This window comes from Vicugna pacos, chromosome 1, assembly GCF_048564905.1.
Source record: "Vicugna pacos chromosome 1, VicPac4, whole genome shotgun sequence".
In the NCBI taxonomy this organism is placed as follows: domain Eukaryota; kingdom Metazoa; phylum Chordata; class Mammalia; order Artiodactyla; family Camelidae; genus Vicugna; species Vicugna pacos.
Window position 1 is genome coordinate 2,099,050 of NC_132987.1, and position 16,428 is coordinate 2,115,477.

General features: G+C 45.7%; 1 non-coding gene and 1 pseudogene across 1 annotated transcript; both read left to right on the forward strand.

Annotated features, from left to right (window-relative positions):
- Positions 1-7,527: 7,527 nt before the first annotated feature.
- Positions 7,528-8,128, forward strand: LOC102544328 (small ribosomal subunit protein eS7-like; annotated as a pseudogene).
- A 7,916-nt stretch (positions 8,129-16,044) lies between these two features.
- On the forward strand, positions 16,045-16,116 carry TRNAC-GCA (transfer RNA cysteine (anticodon GCA)). The gene has a single exon. It is a non-coding gene; the product is annotated as a tRNA-Cys (tRNA).
- Positions 16,117-16,428: the final 312 nt, after the last annotated feature.

Below are 16,428 nucleotides of genomic sequence, written 5' to 3' on the forward strand. Positions count from 1 at the left end.
GCCAGGCTTCTCTCTAAAGTGAAGGAAGCTGAATTTGCCTTCTGAGTGAGAGCGTTAAAATAGCATATCATAGACCTGTGTTTCTGCTAAGGTAGCCACTAGCTACACGTGGCTATTTACATTTAAATCAATAAAAATAAAATTATATTAAAAATTCACTTCCTAGTCTCACTGGCCACATTTCGAGAGTTTATCAGCTTCAGAAAACAAGGGGCTACTGTACTGCGCAGCGCAGACATAGACTATTTTCATCAGTACAGAAAATCCTGTTAGACAGGGTTGCTGTGGACTCTACCAGGTACCTGACCATAGGAAAACATAAATTAACTGCATGCTACTCATACATATTGCTGCCAGAAAATCAGCCTCTGCACCCCAAAAAGCGAATTTAAACTTGGAGACAGAGTCTTGGGAGCAAAGAAGAGAGCCGCTTTACTGCAGCAGGCTCACGCCTTGGAGACTGTGACTCCATCCTGGGGCTGAGCCTTGGTGATTTTATAGGCAGACGGACCGAGCACATCAGTGATAAGGAACAGTAGAGGCTTTTACAAAAGTTTATCTTGTGTTGGGAATTTCTGGTCCCGAGGCCTTGGCGTTGTCAGGTCTGACCCCACTGGTGTCACAAGGGCTTTTAGAGGCCCTGGCCATACCTTCGAGGTTATCGTTCTGTGACTTTTCTGGAAAACAGCTTCTGGGTTTTGGATACAAGTTATTTAGGGAAGGGTGTAAATCAGGGTTGGGTTGCTAAGCACGTAACCATTCAAGCAAGTTAAACAATAGCAGTAGCATGGAGGAAAACCAGTTAATCAGGTAGAAAGAACTCTGAGAAAACAAGTGACTCCATCACAGGAAACTCTGTAAGCTGTCTTAGCATCAGGGAAGCCATTCTGTGACTCCTTCAATATCGTGTATGATAGTATTTCTGAAATGAACTGTCGCATAATAAATCAGCACTGCCTGGGGCAGCATTAAATCTACCCCACAGAGATATGTCTATACCGATGAAAGTCTGAGAATGGTTCAGTTCAGTACAAATATGACTGATTGCCCACTACGTGCCAGGACTGGGTAAGGAACTAGAGATGGGTCCGATTCCTGCCAGGAAGAGGTGATCATCTCCAGATGATGAAGAAACATACAGGTAAACAAACAGTATATTGCAGGATGGTATGTGTCAGAACTGAAGGGTGCTTGAAGTATAGAGCCAGCACAGAGGAAGGTTTAACAAACTATCTCTACCTCGAAGGTGGGAGGAAGTTGGTATTTGAAGACATGAAGGCAAGCCCTACCTTTGTGTTATAGAACCAAACCAATTATTGCTAATAAGTGTGTATTACAAATTAAATAAATCTCAAAGCGCCCAGCAGAGACTGAGTGGAAATTGAGGTCTTCGCTGCAGCCAGCGTTCTGCTTCTCTATGGCTCTCAAAGACCCTTTTCAAGTGCCCATGAGGAATGTTCCCACCTCAGATGAGAAGGCAGCGCAATGTCACCATAGTTCGCCGTTCCTGATCTGCCCTAAACTTCCTTTCTGACCAAAATGAAAGGCTCTGGGTTGAGGAATTTTCATGGAAACATGGTGTCTCTGGACAAGGGAAGGTGCTTTTCGATGTTCTGTATCCTTGGGGATTAAAAGAGGGCAGAGAGGTATCTGGGTGTCTTGGAGCAGAACAGGGACCAAGGCTAGGTGTTTTGACTCTCTGTGGCTTCTTTATGTTTGATCTTGGACATCCCTTACAACTCCATTTAATTTAGTTATTAAATCCTTCAAAGAAAAGTGTTTTTCCCTCTTGGGCGGATGGGCGAGGGGGACCTAGGTGGACAGGATGTCTTTCCTCTCTAATGGGATGGAATTCCTGGGAAGGCGTGGATAGGCTGATGGAGCCAGAGGTAGTAGCCTCCCGAGAGGTCAGAAAATGGAAACGCTTTAGAAGTGCTGAAACTCTCAGTTGTGATTGCCCTTAAGCAGAGTTCCATCTTCTGCATTTGTCCTGGGCTGATAGGTGCAATGCTCTCTCCTTCCAGACGGGGGCGGAACTACTGAGTCCAGGGATGGGATGGTGGCACTGCCAAGCGGGGCCCCTCACCACCGTGCTCAGGAAAGAGCAGGAAGTCTTCCTGTTCCTGAAAGTGAACTTTTTGGGTGTCCATCGTCTAGAGGGCTGGCTAGGGAAGATACCCCTCCTGCAATCCAGGCAGAGATTGGGTGGAGGCTGAGGCAGAGGGACAGACTAGGGAAACTCAGGGCTGATTAGAAGGAAGCACAATGGTTGATGGAGGGTGGAGGGGGCAGAAGTGAGCAAAGAGTGACAAGCATCTTGCTTGGGATATCTGCTCTTAAAGCATCACCTCTGAGGCTCTTCCTCCTCCAACCTCCAAAGCCCCAAATAAACCATCGGACTCACGATGTGAAAACCCACGTCACTCAAGAGCACCATCAATAGCAGCAAGGGAGGCCCTGGCTCTGCGGGACCGCTGCCAATGCAGCGTATCTTCTCTGGGTTTCCAGTCTGAGGAATCTGAGAACAGAACCAAAGTCTCAACAGGTGCTCCTTAAGTCCCTGTGGAAGCTCTCTCGTCGTCTGAGGCAGCGGTTCTCCAAGTGTGGTCCCTGGACCAGCGGCATCAGCAGCACCTGGGAAATGGTTAAACACGCAGATTCTCCAGTCCTGCCCCGATCTACTGTGTCAGACCCTCTGGATTTTACCTCCGAGCCTTACAAGTGCTCAACACATAGCCCACCTGAAAACACATCTCACTTCACTTTCTGTAAACCCCGGGTCCCTGAGCCAGGTTATGGTTTTGGAGTTTTTAGGAATTTGCTGGGGGGGGGCACGTTTCATCCCTCTCACTTGGAGCAACACAAGGGAACATCCGATAAATTGAACAAACGCCATACTTCTCTCTCTTCACCCATGGCAGGAGCCCTCAGTACAGAAAATAAAAATGAAAGACGACTTTGTTAGTAAAGAAAACCCACAGAAAATTGGGAAGCTGCAGATCAAGGTCTTGCCAAATGTAGATTTTTTTTCTGGGATGTACAAATATTCTGTAAAATTAACAGAAAGGGAAGATGAAAGCAGGGTGGAGAGCCGGCGGCTTCAAAGTGTCAGCACCACTCACTGCGCAGCCTGTGCACCTTCCTGCAGGTGCCCTTGGGGCTTGCCCTTAATAGTGGGCGCTCAGCCCAGCACAGCGCTCTCCCGGGAGGCCAGCCTCTGCCCTCCTGGGGCCTCAAGCACCAGCTGTGTTTTCTCCCTCTGCCGCCACTTCCTTCCTCTTTCCTGTAGGGTTGCCAGGACAGTCCTGTCGGCGCTGGACCAGGCAGAACACACCTTCCTACCTCTCCTGGCCTATGATGACTTGTCCCCTCTCATTACCTTAACTGGGGTCCTGATGGGAGGGAGCTGCGTTCCCTGGGCCCTTCTAGGCTCTCTTTTGGCTAAAGAAGGACTCATTTCTAATTGTGCCTTTTCAAGGTTGCTAGATTTCCCACGTAAAAGTATAAAAAGCCCAGGTAAATTTGAATTTCAGATAAATGATGAAAAAATTGTGTAATACTTGGGACCTCCTTAGATTAAAAAAATTATTTATCTGGAATTCGGATTTGTTACTGTCTTGTATTTTAATGTTGTCTTGTATTTTACATGGCAAACTGACTTCCAGCGGGTCCCATTTCAGCTGCTTTATGCAGGAGAAACACTTTCTTTTAGAAAGGAATGTATTTAGTCATAAAAAGGGCAGGCTTCCCTACCCACTAGCTATGTGGTGCCATATACTGATTACATACTGAAATGATAATATTTTTCACATATTGGATTCAACTATATTGTGAAAATTAATTTCACTTAGATCTTTTTATTTTTTTCCTTAAATGAGGCTACTGGAAAATGTAAACTTTTATATGGCGGTGACATTTGCAGTCTGCATTCCATTTCCAGTGGACAGTGCTGGCCTAGAGCCAAGTTGGGGGGACCTGAAGACTGTCAGGCTGGGAGCCGGGTGCCCGCTGCCCAGGAGTTAGGCTCTCATCATTAGAGTCTCATGCAGCCTACCTGGCTGGAGACAGACAGAATCCTTGAGCGTAGTTTGTGTCCACAAAGTTTTCACTGCTTTTATTTACTCTTCTGACCAAACCTCGGTGATTTCTGAGTGGCTCCAGCACAAACAGGATTGGGGCTGATGTCTCCTATGAAGTGTGTTTGGCCGATGACTTATGTCTTGAGGTTGAGACATGGTGGGAGGGGGCAGGATGGGGCTGTTGGGAAACGTGGTTCCGAGTTGTTCTTTTTACTTCTTTTTTTTCCTTTGATTTTATGACTGCAGACTGGTGGTGGCAAGACAGCTCTGACTATATTTGCCCAAAGCAGATGTCCCCATTAATTTAGAATTTGAGAGACTGAAAACCAAAGAGGGTGGCACTAAGAAATGTAGAAATTTCAGCAGCCAAACCAAATCTCTGCAAGTCTCCTGACTTCTGAACACTATTTACAGAGCTGGGTACTGGGAAGTGGGACATCTTTTTATAACTGGCGGTATTTTAGGGTTTCACAGTTTAGATCTAGGACTTAAATTCTCAATCTGTCGCTCCCTTCCTCCCCCCACTACCTAACCTCCTTCTGAAGTTCTTGGAAAGTAAAGAAATATGAGTGAAAGCAAAGCAAAGAGTCAAGACCTTGCAGAGGCCAAGGTCGGACTATGGTCAAACAACTTGCTCTTTACCAAGTTCCGTTTAGAATCTGTATGCCAACCATGTCAACCTGCAGAATCTGCTCTCGGGTGCAGAATCCACCATCTGTCCATTTCTACTTTTTCTTCTGAGTCTCACCACCCGCTGCCTGGGTTGCCACATTGCCCTCCATTGTTGCCTTGTCCCTGATTCTGGGATGCTATACACGATCTCAGGCCAGTGAGAAGGGGTTGCTGCCGCCTCCCTTAGCAGTGAGCCTAGCAAGCTAGTGAGTCTAGCGGTTACTTCATCTAAGCCGAGCCCTCCTCCGACCCTCAGTCCTCTTGTTGGCATCACTGGCATCCATGTGAGGGGCTGTTGCAGTACACGTGTGACCTGTGGCTTTGCAGTGAGAGGAGCACTGATGGCATTGGCTGGTGGAATGAGGACCAGGGGCTGAGTGCCAGACTCCATTTTGGGAGGACAGTATCTCACGTCCACGGAGCCTTGAGATCTCAGACCCAAAGGAGACGGAGGCCGCGTGTGTAGAAGGGGTGGTAGGCGCTGGCGAGGAAATTGGCACACATGAGAAAGTTGTTGCTACTGGAGTCCTGGCTTGTCTAGAGAGGGGTCCGGAGCAATGGCATCTGGCTTGGAGTTCTGCCAAGTGAGGCTGGAGACTTGCCAGAAGCTCTCCATCCCCTGCTCACTGGCCCTTGTGCTAGACCAGCAGGAAACTGGAGATGGGACGTAACTCTCCAGACAGAGGCGCCAGGACAAGCGAAAACAAAACCCAAAATTCAGCAGTCTCATGTTCAGCTCGCCAGACCACGCTGCCGAGGGGTAGCTGTTAGACTGCGCCTTTCTTCCCCTTACGTACCTGCCACGATCGTCACTCACCCTTGTGTCTGTGCTATCTTGGGTTTCATCCAGGTAGCAGTGCAGTTTGCCTTGTACAATCAGAGCAAGTTAGGGGAAGGATGGGGCCTGGATCTTAGCTTCGTGTGTTGGGATGGTGGTGGGGGGTGGTCTGCAAGCTGGGAAAGGACCAGGACCCCAGGGCGTTGCCATCTCCAGTCCCAGGTGAGGCGCGAAGCGATGGAATGTCCCAACAGCTGAAGTACAGACGGTGAGTATGGACAGGCACGTCCAGTTACGTGTTGCAGCGTGATAAACCAGCCAAAGCTACTGGTGTAAACGAAAGTTATTGTGTTATGCTCATGTTAGGAATTCGGAAAAAGCAGGATGGGCAGGGCTTCTCTCTGGTCCACGTTGTCTGGGGCTCAGCTGGGAAGACTTGAAAGCTGGGGAGGACTTGACAGCCTGGGCTGGAATGACCTAAAGTCCTGCTCACTCACATGTCTTGCTGTTGGACTTCAGCTTGGCCTGTTGGCCTGAATGCCTACACATGACCCTCCCACATGGCTGCCTGGGCTTCCTCACAGCATGGGGCTGGGGTCCCAGAGCAAGAAGCCCCAGAGAAGCAGGGGGAAGCGGCGTGTCCCTTTCTGGCCTAACCTTGGAAGTCACACAGCACTGCTTCTGCAGGGATGTACAAGCCCCAGGCCCTGGTCAGAGTCAAGTGGAGGGGACACAGACACCACTTTACAATCCGAGAAGTGACACAGAAGTGAGGGGTCATGTTTTACATCAGAATATCCTCTGGCCACAATTATTTACATTCCTCCCAGATGGAAAATAGGTTTCCTCCTCCCAAGTCCCTACAGAAGTCTCACCCCATTGTGAAATCAGGTTCAGCCTCAAGGTCTAGGTGCCAGTGAGGCTCCCTGGGTCTGGCTCCTCAAACCCAGCTCCTTGAGTAGCATCCGTCTGAGTCTGAAGGCCTGAGAACTGAAGAGACTGATGCTGTCTGGTGGGACAGGCATGGGCAGCTGCAGCAGACATTCCCATTCAAGAAGAGGGAAAGCAGGAGGCACTTAGCAGCCGCTGGGCAATAGCAGTTCTGAAACCCAGCAAGGCACACGTGACTGATTGCTTACTAGGGCTCAGTGCTGCCATCTGGGAATATTAATTCCGTGGTTCTTGGGTCTGCTCTCTGGGCTCTCAGTTGTACCCTCTGAGTTACTCTTCTTTGTCTGCAAGAATCAGACTCCAAGGTAATGCCAGGAGGTTTGGTAAAGGAGGCAGGAGACATGTGGACCACCCGTCCATGGGGAGCAGAGTTTGGCCCCTGGGTTTGGTTTTGGAGCAGGAACCCAGATTCCTGTTTCTGGGCACAGAGACTGGTAATAAAGTGACACACACAACCTTGGTCCTTGTTGAGGGGACTGGACGGAAATTTGCGTCCGACATCCCTCACAAAAGTGAGGCGGGGTGGAGGACCCAGGTAGATGAGGGAGTTTTCTTATGTACAAAGAGTGAAGCTATTTCAGTCTGTGTGAAGTTGGTCAACTCAGCAAAAACTTTACGCTGGTGTTTTTCTAAGCTTAATTCACTTCCCAAAAGTCAATCAGGGCCCTCTGAGAACTGTGCGCTTCCCAGCAACATTAATATGATGCTTTGATTTGCTGTTTCCAGGTGACACAGTAAAGGAGTTTTTACCTGAGGTAGTTTGCCTGCAGAGCTACCAGGACAGTTTAATTATCTCCTTACAGTTTATATGGCACACACTCAACCAGGGCTGAGGCGGTCTGCATTAAAAACAAGATTGGGAGGAGAGGCACAGCTCAGTGGTAGAGTGTATGCTTAGCTTGCATGAGGTCCTGGGTTCAATCCAGAGTGCCTCCATTAAAAAAAAAAACAGCCAAGATTATCAAAATAAAAACAAAGGGTCAAAAACCATGTAGACAAGTGTCTGCCGAGGTAGCCAGTGCTGCCTGCACTGCCAAGGTCGAGGCCATGCTCAGCGGGAAGATGGTGAAGCCCCATGGCGAGAAGCCAGACAGGTTCGAGTCCGGCATATCCCAGGCCCTCCTGGAGCTGGAGATGAACTCGGACCTCACGGCACAGCTGCGGGAGCTGAGCATCACCGCGGCCAAGGAAACTGAAGTTGGTGGTGGCCGGGAAGCTATTATAAGTCTTTGTTCCAGTCCCTCAACTGAAATCTTTCCAGAAAATCCAAGTCCGGCTAGTGTGCGAGTTGGAGGAAAAGCTCAGCGGGAAGCACGTTGTGTTTGTTGCTCAGAGGAGAATTCTGCCTAAGCCAGCTCGAAAAAGCCACACCAAAAATAAGCAAAAGCGTCCCAGCAGCCGCGCTCTGATGGCCGTGAACGAGGCCATCGTGGAGGACCCGGCCTTCCCGAGTGAGACCGCGGGCAAGAGGCTCTGCGTGGGGCTGGACGGCAGCCGGCTCATAATGGTCCATTTGGATAAAGTGTGGCAGAAAGACGTGGAGCACAAGGGTGAGACACTTTCTGGTGTCTACAAGAAGCTCATGGGCAAGGATGTTAGTTTTGAATTTCCAGAGTTTCAGTTGGAAACAAAAATGACTAAATAAAATAGTATTCACAATGAAAAAAAAAACCATGTAAACAATATGCTAAAAATTAGAATTAATTTAGTAACAGTGATTGAATATTGAATTTGTTCCGAGCTTCATTCTGGAATAAGCTGTCACACAGCTATGTCTGTGGGGCACATCTTTGAAAATGTGCAGAAGTCTAAGTATTTGCTTCTGGAGATATTTGCTTCGGCTCCTCTGAAGATGAAGCTTCTCTGAGTGTATTTAGAGGGTTATTTAGAAGTTTGTTTTGAACAGGATGTTTGAAGTTGGAGGGGTCTTGAGAGATTCTTTCCATCTGCCGACGAAGGTCGGATGTGCTGAAGATGCAGGGCTTTGCTCAAAGGCCACAGTGATGGAACAGAGCTGGCTCGACTGCGTCTCCCTGTTATGTAGAGGAGAGAGTCTTAGGTCTGAAGCTGCTAAGAAAAGCTTAAAGAGAAATTAAAAAAATATATATTTGCAGTAAGAAAAAATGATTTGATATACACTGGTGTTATTTCAGATATAAAGGAGTTCTAAACAGACATGACCCAGCGGGTTCCTGGCTGGACGGTGGTGAGCACCAGGGAACAGAGGAAGCAGAAGAAAGAGAGAGGGTAAGGGTGAGGTTGTGAAGAGAGGCCCCAGGGCAGCCAGAAATCCTCTTGGTTGCTGCCTGGCAGGGAGGCTCCTGAGAAAATGAGAGATTAAGTCTGAATACCACTACCCTCATCTTCAGCATCCACCGAGGTGAACACCGGGGCAAAGCAGGATTTGGTTGGATCAGTTTCAGCGTCCACGCGCTGGGATGTTCTTTGTCCGTCCTCCCCGCTTCAGTGAAACTGACATGCACCAGTCCCAGACTTTCTTATCTGTCTCAAGACTTAACAAAACTTGACCCCATGCCACAGGAGAGAAGCCCTGGGCACAGGACCGGTGGATTGGCAGCTTTGTGCACTGGGCTAAATCCAGAGGCTGCTTCTTCAAGAACAGAAAGTAGAGGATAACATTAGCTTGATTTGCTTTGTTGTTAAGTGGATGCTGAAAAGGGGCTGAAATCAATGACCCACTGAGCATCTGGGGAATGGAGGAAGTCACGTGGTGGTGTACCCTGCGGGGAGCAGTGAGAGGCACTGGGTTTGCTGCTGGATTCGAGGCGAAGCTTGTCTTGGTCTGCCATTCAGGCAAAATCTGTTCACTGAGTGGGAGGTTGAGGAGTCTCCCAGCAAGTGAGACATGCACTTAGCCACGTCTGCTGTTTCTACAGTGTGCGTGTGGTTGGTTTTTTGAAGTGGCGTGCTTTGTTACTCAAGTTCTTTCTAATGTGAGAGCACAGGCTTTTTTTTTTTTAATATATAACATAAAAATTTATCATAATCATTTTTAAGTGCACAGTTCATTAGCGTTAAGTATATTCACAGTGTGGTGCAACAGACCTCGAGAATGAACCTCTGTACTCACTAAACACAGATTCCTTCCTCCCCTAGTCCTTGACAACCACTTTTTTTCTTTCGTTTTTTAAAAAAACTGCTTTATGGAGATACAATTCCCATTGAAAAAAAAACTGCACATATATAAACAATGTATACAATCACTTGATGAATTAGGAAATACACCCATGAAACTATCACTACATTCAGGCCATCTACCACCTCACTTCCAAAGGTTTCCTCTTACCCTTTTTATTTTTAAATATGTATTTACTTATTTTTTAACATATTTTTCTTTTGTAGTATGAGCACTGAACACAAGGTTTACCCAATTGGCAGATTTTTAAGTATCCAGTTCAATATTGTCAGCTATATATAGGCCAGTGTTGTATGGAAAATCTCCAGAATTCATTCATCTGGTTTGACTAGAACGTTGTGCCTTTTTACCAACGCCCCTCTCGTGTCCCCCTCTGCCCAGCCCCTGGTAACCACTATTCTATCTACTTTCTCGTTCTGAGTTTGGCATAAAAGTGGGATCATGCAGTATTTGTCCTTCTGAGTTTGGCTTATTTCACTTGGAATAATGTCCTCCAGGCCCATCATGTAGCAAAAGGGCATGATTTCCTTCTTTGAAAAGGCTGAATACTATTCCATTGTAGGTACAGACCACAGTTCCTTTATCCACTCATCTGTCTGTGGACATCCAGGTGGCTGCAGTGAACATGCAAATATCTCTTCAAGATCCTGTTTTGAATTCTTTTGGGTAAATACCCAGAAGTGGGATGCCTGGATCACAGGGTAATTTCATTTGTAATTTTTTGAGGACTCGCTGTGCTGTTTTCCATCATGGCTGCCTCACTTTACATTCCCACCAACACAAGGGTTCCAGTCTCTCTGTGTCTTCACGAACACTTGCAATCTTCTGTTCATTTGGTAGTGGCTGTCCTAATGGGTGTGGCGTGATAGCTCATTGTGGTTTGGATTTCTCTTATGATTGGTGATATTGAGCATGTTTTCAGTGAGCATAGGTGTTTATAAGAAAAAAATGTATCTTGTGCAGAATAAAATGGGAAAAAGTCAAGGGAGTAAGGTTGATGGTGAATCTTATGGCCATGGAGAGGACACATTTTGTTTCTTTTTTATGTTGCACTGTATTTGAAACATCCCACATGGTTTAATCACTTTTTTCTGCTTTTATTTATTCAGGTCCTTTTTTGCTTTCATCAGAATTTTGTAGTTTCTAGCATACAAATTCTGCATATATTTGGTTAAACTTACACTTAAGTATTTCTTTTTTGTTATTGTAAATGGTACTACATTTTAAAATTTTGGTATCCATGTATTCATCAACAGTATGTAGAAATATGATTGATTTTTGTGTGTTTATGCAGTATCTTCCATTCTGCAAACCCCCTACTACATTAGTTCTAGAAGTTTTTTACATAGATTCATTGGGATTTTTCTGTGTAGATAATCATATCTTCTACAACCAGAGAAAATTGTCTTCTTTCTTCTTTAAGCTGCATGCTTTTTAATTTCCTTTTGTTGCCTTAATGCAACTTACATCACTGTCTTGAATAGCGTGGTGAGACCTGGTCCCCCACTAGAAGCTAAATTTTGAATTTGTGAGTCACAGTTTGCTGGAATGGAAAGGATATAAGAGATCTTCCAATGATAATAGCTCCATTTTCCACTTGTGGAAACTGAGGATTAAAAAGTGAAAAAATTCAACTAGGAAGCAATATCTTAATACAAGAGGAAAAAAATCTTTCTAATTACTGCAAAACTTAAGTTCTGATTCACTCCCATTTATGAAGCTGTCCTACCAGGTCTGGAACCAGGAAGACCCAGCTGCTCGTGGCTGAGCACATTTTGAGTCATTACCCCAGTTTTCCTGAGGTCTCTGCAAGCTGTTTTGAGCTGTCATCCCCTCCTCCTTTGTTGTTGCTCCAATATGAACCTTGGTGTGTCAGGCTTTGGAACTCAGGCCAGATTATGTGGCTTGTGTGCCTTCTAGTTAAACACAGACTAACTTGTACTTTTGTTTATGTTTTGACAACAAGAGCAGATGCCCGTGTGAGATGTCATGGTGGAGGAGGGAGCAGGGAGTTAAGTACACACAGCAGGTCAGCTCAGCCATCGTCACTGAGCCCCTGCCTTGTGACAGGTGCTGTTCTGGGCCTCGTGAGGCATACGAAATCTCGACAAGTAGGGGCAGGATCCTGAAGGCCAGTACAGGCCCACCAAGTCTTCCCAGAGTGTGCGGTGTGTATTAGGGGTCTCCAGGGAAACAGAACCAGTCGGAGGTACAGACATACAGACAGAGACTTGTGACGAGGAAGTGACTCACGCGATTATGTGGCTGACGAGGCCCGAGATCGGCGGCCATCAGGCTGGAGACCCAGAAGGGCTGGTGTTTCAACTGGATCCTGAAGGCAGGAAAAGGCTGACGTCCCAGCTCCAAGTGGTCGGGCAGACCGAGGTTCCTGTCCTTGGGCTTTTGTTGTTGCTGCTGCTGAGGTGTAGTTTACATATTATAAATTGTATCAGTTTCAGGTGTACAACAGAGTGACTCAAACTTTTTACAGACCATATGCTCCATTTAAAGTTATAAAATCTGGGCTCTGTGTTAGAATATACCCTTGTAGCTTATGTACTTCATACACAGTAGTTTGTGTCTCTTAATCTCCTTCCCTAATTTTGCCCCTCACCCTTCCCTCTCCCTTCTGGTCACCATTCGTTTGTTCCATATATCTGTGTGTCTGTTACTGTGTTGCTATATTCCTTTGTTTGTTTTATTTTTTAGATTCCACATGTAAGTGATAACATACAGTGTTTGTCTTTCTCTGTTTGACTTACTTCACTAAGCATAATACCCTCCAGGTCCATCCATGTTTCTGCAAATGGCATTATTTCATTCTTTTTTATGGCTGAGTAGTATTCCATTGTATGAATGTACTACATCTTTATCCAGTCACCTGTTGATGGACATTTGGTTTGTTTCCATGTCTTGGCTATTGTAAATGGTGCTGCTATGAACATTGGGGTGCAGGTACCTTTTTGAATTAGGGTTCCCTCTGGATACATGCCCGGGAGTGGGATTGCTGTGTCATATGGTAAGTCTGTTTTTAGTATTTTCAGAAATCTCCAGACTGTTTTCCATAATGGCTGCACCAATTTACATTCCCACTAGCAGTGCAGGAGCTCCCTTTTCCCCACACCCTCTCTAGGACTTGTTATTCATGGCCTTTTTAATGTACTTGACCTTTCTAGTCAGCCCTTCTGTGGATTGGAAGAGACCCACTTAAAACAGAGGCTCAGGCTGCTCTACTCCTTCGCCTATTCAGATGTTAATCCCATCCAGAAACACCCTCACAGACACATCCAGGTCAACGACACCAAAATCTGGGCACCCTGTGGCCCAGGGTGGACACATAAAATTAATCATCACACTGTTATCACTGAGGTTTCCAAGATGACTTTGGGACACCATGGACAAATTTACCATCTGTGTGACCTTAGACAAGTGAGTTAACTTCACCGTGCCTCAGTTTCCTCACTGTAGCGTAAAGGTGATAATAGTTCCTTTCTCACTGGGTTGTTTTAAGGATTAAGTGAATCAATATTTGTAAAGCATTTACAGTGGCACATGGCAAGTTGTAAATATAATGTGTTAAATATAATTTTAACATATTTCATAAGCTATGTATTTATTTTGATGTGCAGCACAAAGAAATACAATTGGCATGATTTCAAGGGTATTTTTGCTTAGGATGAGGCTAAATAAAAAAGTGGTGCATTGATTTCAAGACAAACATTAACTAAATACTAGTTGAGGCAGTATATGAAAATGGTAAAAGAATTGAAGCAACAGAAATAAAAGCAAAAATAAACAAATGGGACCAAATTAAATTTCCAAGCTTTTGCACAGCAAAGGAAACCATGAGCAAAATAAAAAGACAGCCTATGGAATGGGAGAAAATATTTGCCAAGGGCTTGATTTCCAAAATATATAAACAGCTCATATGACTTAATAACCAAAAAGCAAACAACCCAATCCAAAAATGGGCAGAAGACCTAAACAAGAAATTCTCCAGTGAAGACATACAAATGACCAATAGGCACATGAAAAAATTCTCAATATCAATTGAGAATTATCAGAGAAATGCAAATCAAAACTGCAATGAAGTATCACCTCACACAATGGCCATCATTCAGAAGTCCACAAATGGCAAATGCTGGAGAGGCTGTGGAGAAAGGGGAACCCTCCTACACTGCTGGTGGGAATGCAGTTTGGTGCAGCCACTGTGGAAAACAGGATGGAGATTCCTCAAAAGACTAGGAAGAGACTTACCATATGACCCAGGAATCCTGCTCCTGGGCATATATCCAGAGGGAACCCTAATTCAAAAAGACACCAGCACCCCAGTGTTCACAGCAGCACTATTTACAATAGCCAAGTCATGGAAACAGCCTAAATGTCCACCAACAGATGACTGGATAAAGAAGTTGTGGTATATTTATACAATAGAATACTACTCAGCCATAAAAAATGATAAAAATAATGCCATTTGCAGGACATGAGTATCCCTGGAGAATGTCATTCTAAGTGAAGTAAGCCAGAAAGAGAAAGAAAAATACCACATATCACTCATATGTAGTATCTTAAAACAAAACAAACAAACAATAAAAACAAATGAACTTATTTATAAAACAGGAACAGACTCACAGACATAGAAAACAAACTTACGGTTACCAGAGGGGAAGGGGATGGGAAGGGATAAATTGGGAGTTCGAGGTTTGCAGATACTGACCTGGCATATATGAAAGTTTATACTGTAGAGCACAGGGAACTATATTCACTATCTTGTAGTAGCTTACAGTGAAAAAGAATATGAAAACAAATATATGTATATTCATGTATGACTGAAGCATTGTGCACTGCACCAGAAATTGACACAACATTGTAAACTGACTATACTTCAATTAAAAAAAAGAGAAAAAAAGAGAAAATGGTAAAAAATTGAGACGTGGAAATACTGTGGATGAGAAAAAAAAACTGGGCCTAACTCCAGTGACCAACCAACCCCATCCCAGTTTTCTGAGGGATTTCCTGGCACGCAGGGCATTCAGTGCTAAAACCAGGGAAATCTGCAGTAAACCAGGACATGCGGTTTACCTTCATATAACTACAGTTTGGTGTTTATCTCACAAACATTTGTTAAGCACCTTCATCGTTCCAGGCACTGAGGGCTTCCAGAGGGCCCCTGCCCCCAAGGAGCTGGCTGTGGAGTGGACCCTGGGTCCTGCCCCTGCTACTATTACGTTTGTGCCTTTAAGCAAGGCTGTTCATCCTCCCTCCATATGTTTCGTAGTCTGCAAAGGAAGTGGTTGGGATCAGTGACCTCTGAATCCTTTCCAAGGCCAGGGTTCTCCCTTACAAAGCACACAGTGCGTCTGTTACTGCGAAAACCTCCACTTTCACTGACATCCAGGGTGAGAAAAGAACAATGAGCAAAGTGTGCCTTGTGATCCTTTTTTCTGCTCTCAATTCCAGCCTGACATCGGCGGGAGCAACAAATGGAGTGGAGTTACTGCCCCTCCCAGGCTCCCAACCAACCACCACCCTGGCACAAAATGACCGGCCCTTGCTAGGATCCTTTGACCAGGCCTCCGTATGTGTATGGTCTGGGGAACTGGCAGGAGAGAGACTTCTCAGCAGGTCTGAGCATGTAAGAGTCCATCAGAAGCACCTGAAGGGTTTACTGGGGGAGAGGAGGTGTTTATGAAGCCATTCAATTCCGGTTACTCCAACTATGGTTGTGTCTGGAAGTTGAAAAGGCATTTCGGGTGGTAGGATAAATACTATACTTAACCGATTAAGAAGAGACTCTTGTCTGGAGCCTTGTTTCTCTTCATCAGTCGGCCTTTTGGGTTTGGTAGCATCCCGAGTGTCAGGCAAGCTGTGTCACACCAGAGTGCCATTCACCGACCATCCTGTTTTACGTGAGTAGAATCGTCTTACAATTAATGTCTGGGAAAAGCTAGCTCACACAAATCATTATTTACATGTATTTTTTCCCAGAATCAATTTGATGCCACACATGTCTGTTGAGTTCCAGTTGTGAGCTTGGTTCTGTGAAACCAGACAAGGAATGAGAACCCCCGTTGCTGGGAGCGTGACCGGAGTCGAGTCACCTGCGTTTTCCTGCTGATGCCATTTGTGGGAAACATGCGGATTTTCACCTGCAACCAAGGTTCACTTCGTATGAAGCATGGGGGACAGAAGAGACCTGGGGTTTGGGGAGCCTGAGGAGAGCTTCTCGGTTCAGAGAACGTTGTTCTCAGGTGCCCAGTCTTTTCTTCATAATAAACCTTTTCTGAGGCTTTGATGCTTGGACTCCTCCCAGGCGACAGTCTCTAATTATAGTTCCTGAGTCACTGCAGGTTTTACAGCCATAATGTTGAAACAGAGATAGAATATAAAAAGGAGTTCAGCCTGCTGGGGGTATAGCTCAGGGGTAGAGCATTTGACTGCAGATCAAGAGGTCCCTGGTTCAAATCCAGGTGCCCCCTCTTTTTTTTTCTCTCCTCCCGGCAGCTTCTCTGAAAGGCTGGATCTAGGATGAGGTAAACAAGGTGTCTCAGGCTCAAATTTTAAGGACACACTCTCAGTTTCCTGCAAACGCCTTGGCTTATTAATTCCCTCCTAGGGGAATGTGTGCTCACATAAACTCACCCTGCCTGCGCCAGACACACACACCCAGAGACACCTCCATGCACACTCCACACCCGCTGTCCCCCAACCACACACACACAAACCCACACACAGTCACACGCCAACAGACAAAATACACACACAAATGTGCACTTTCTCACGTGCACCTT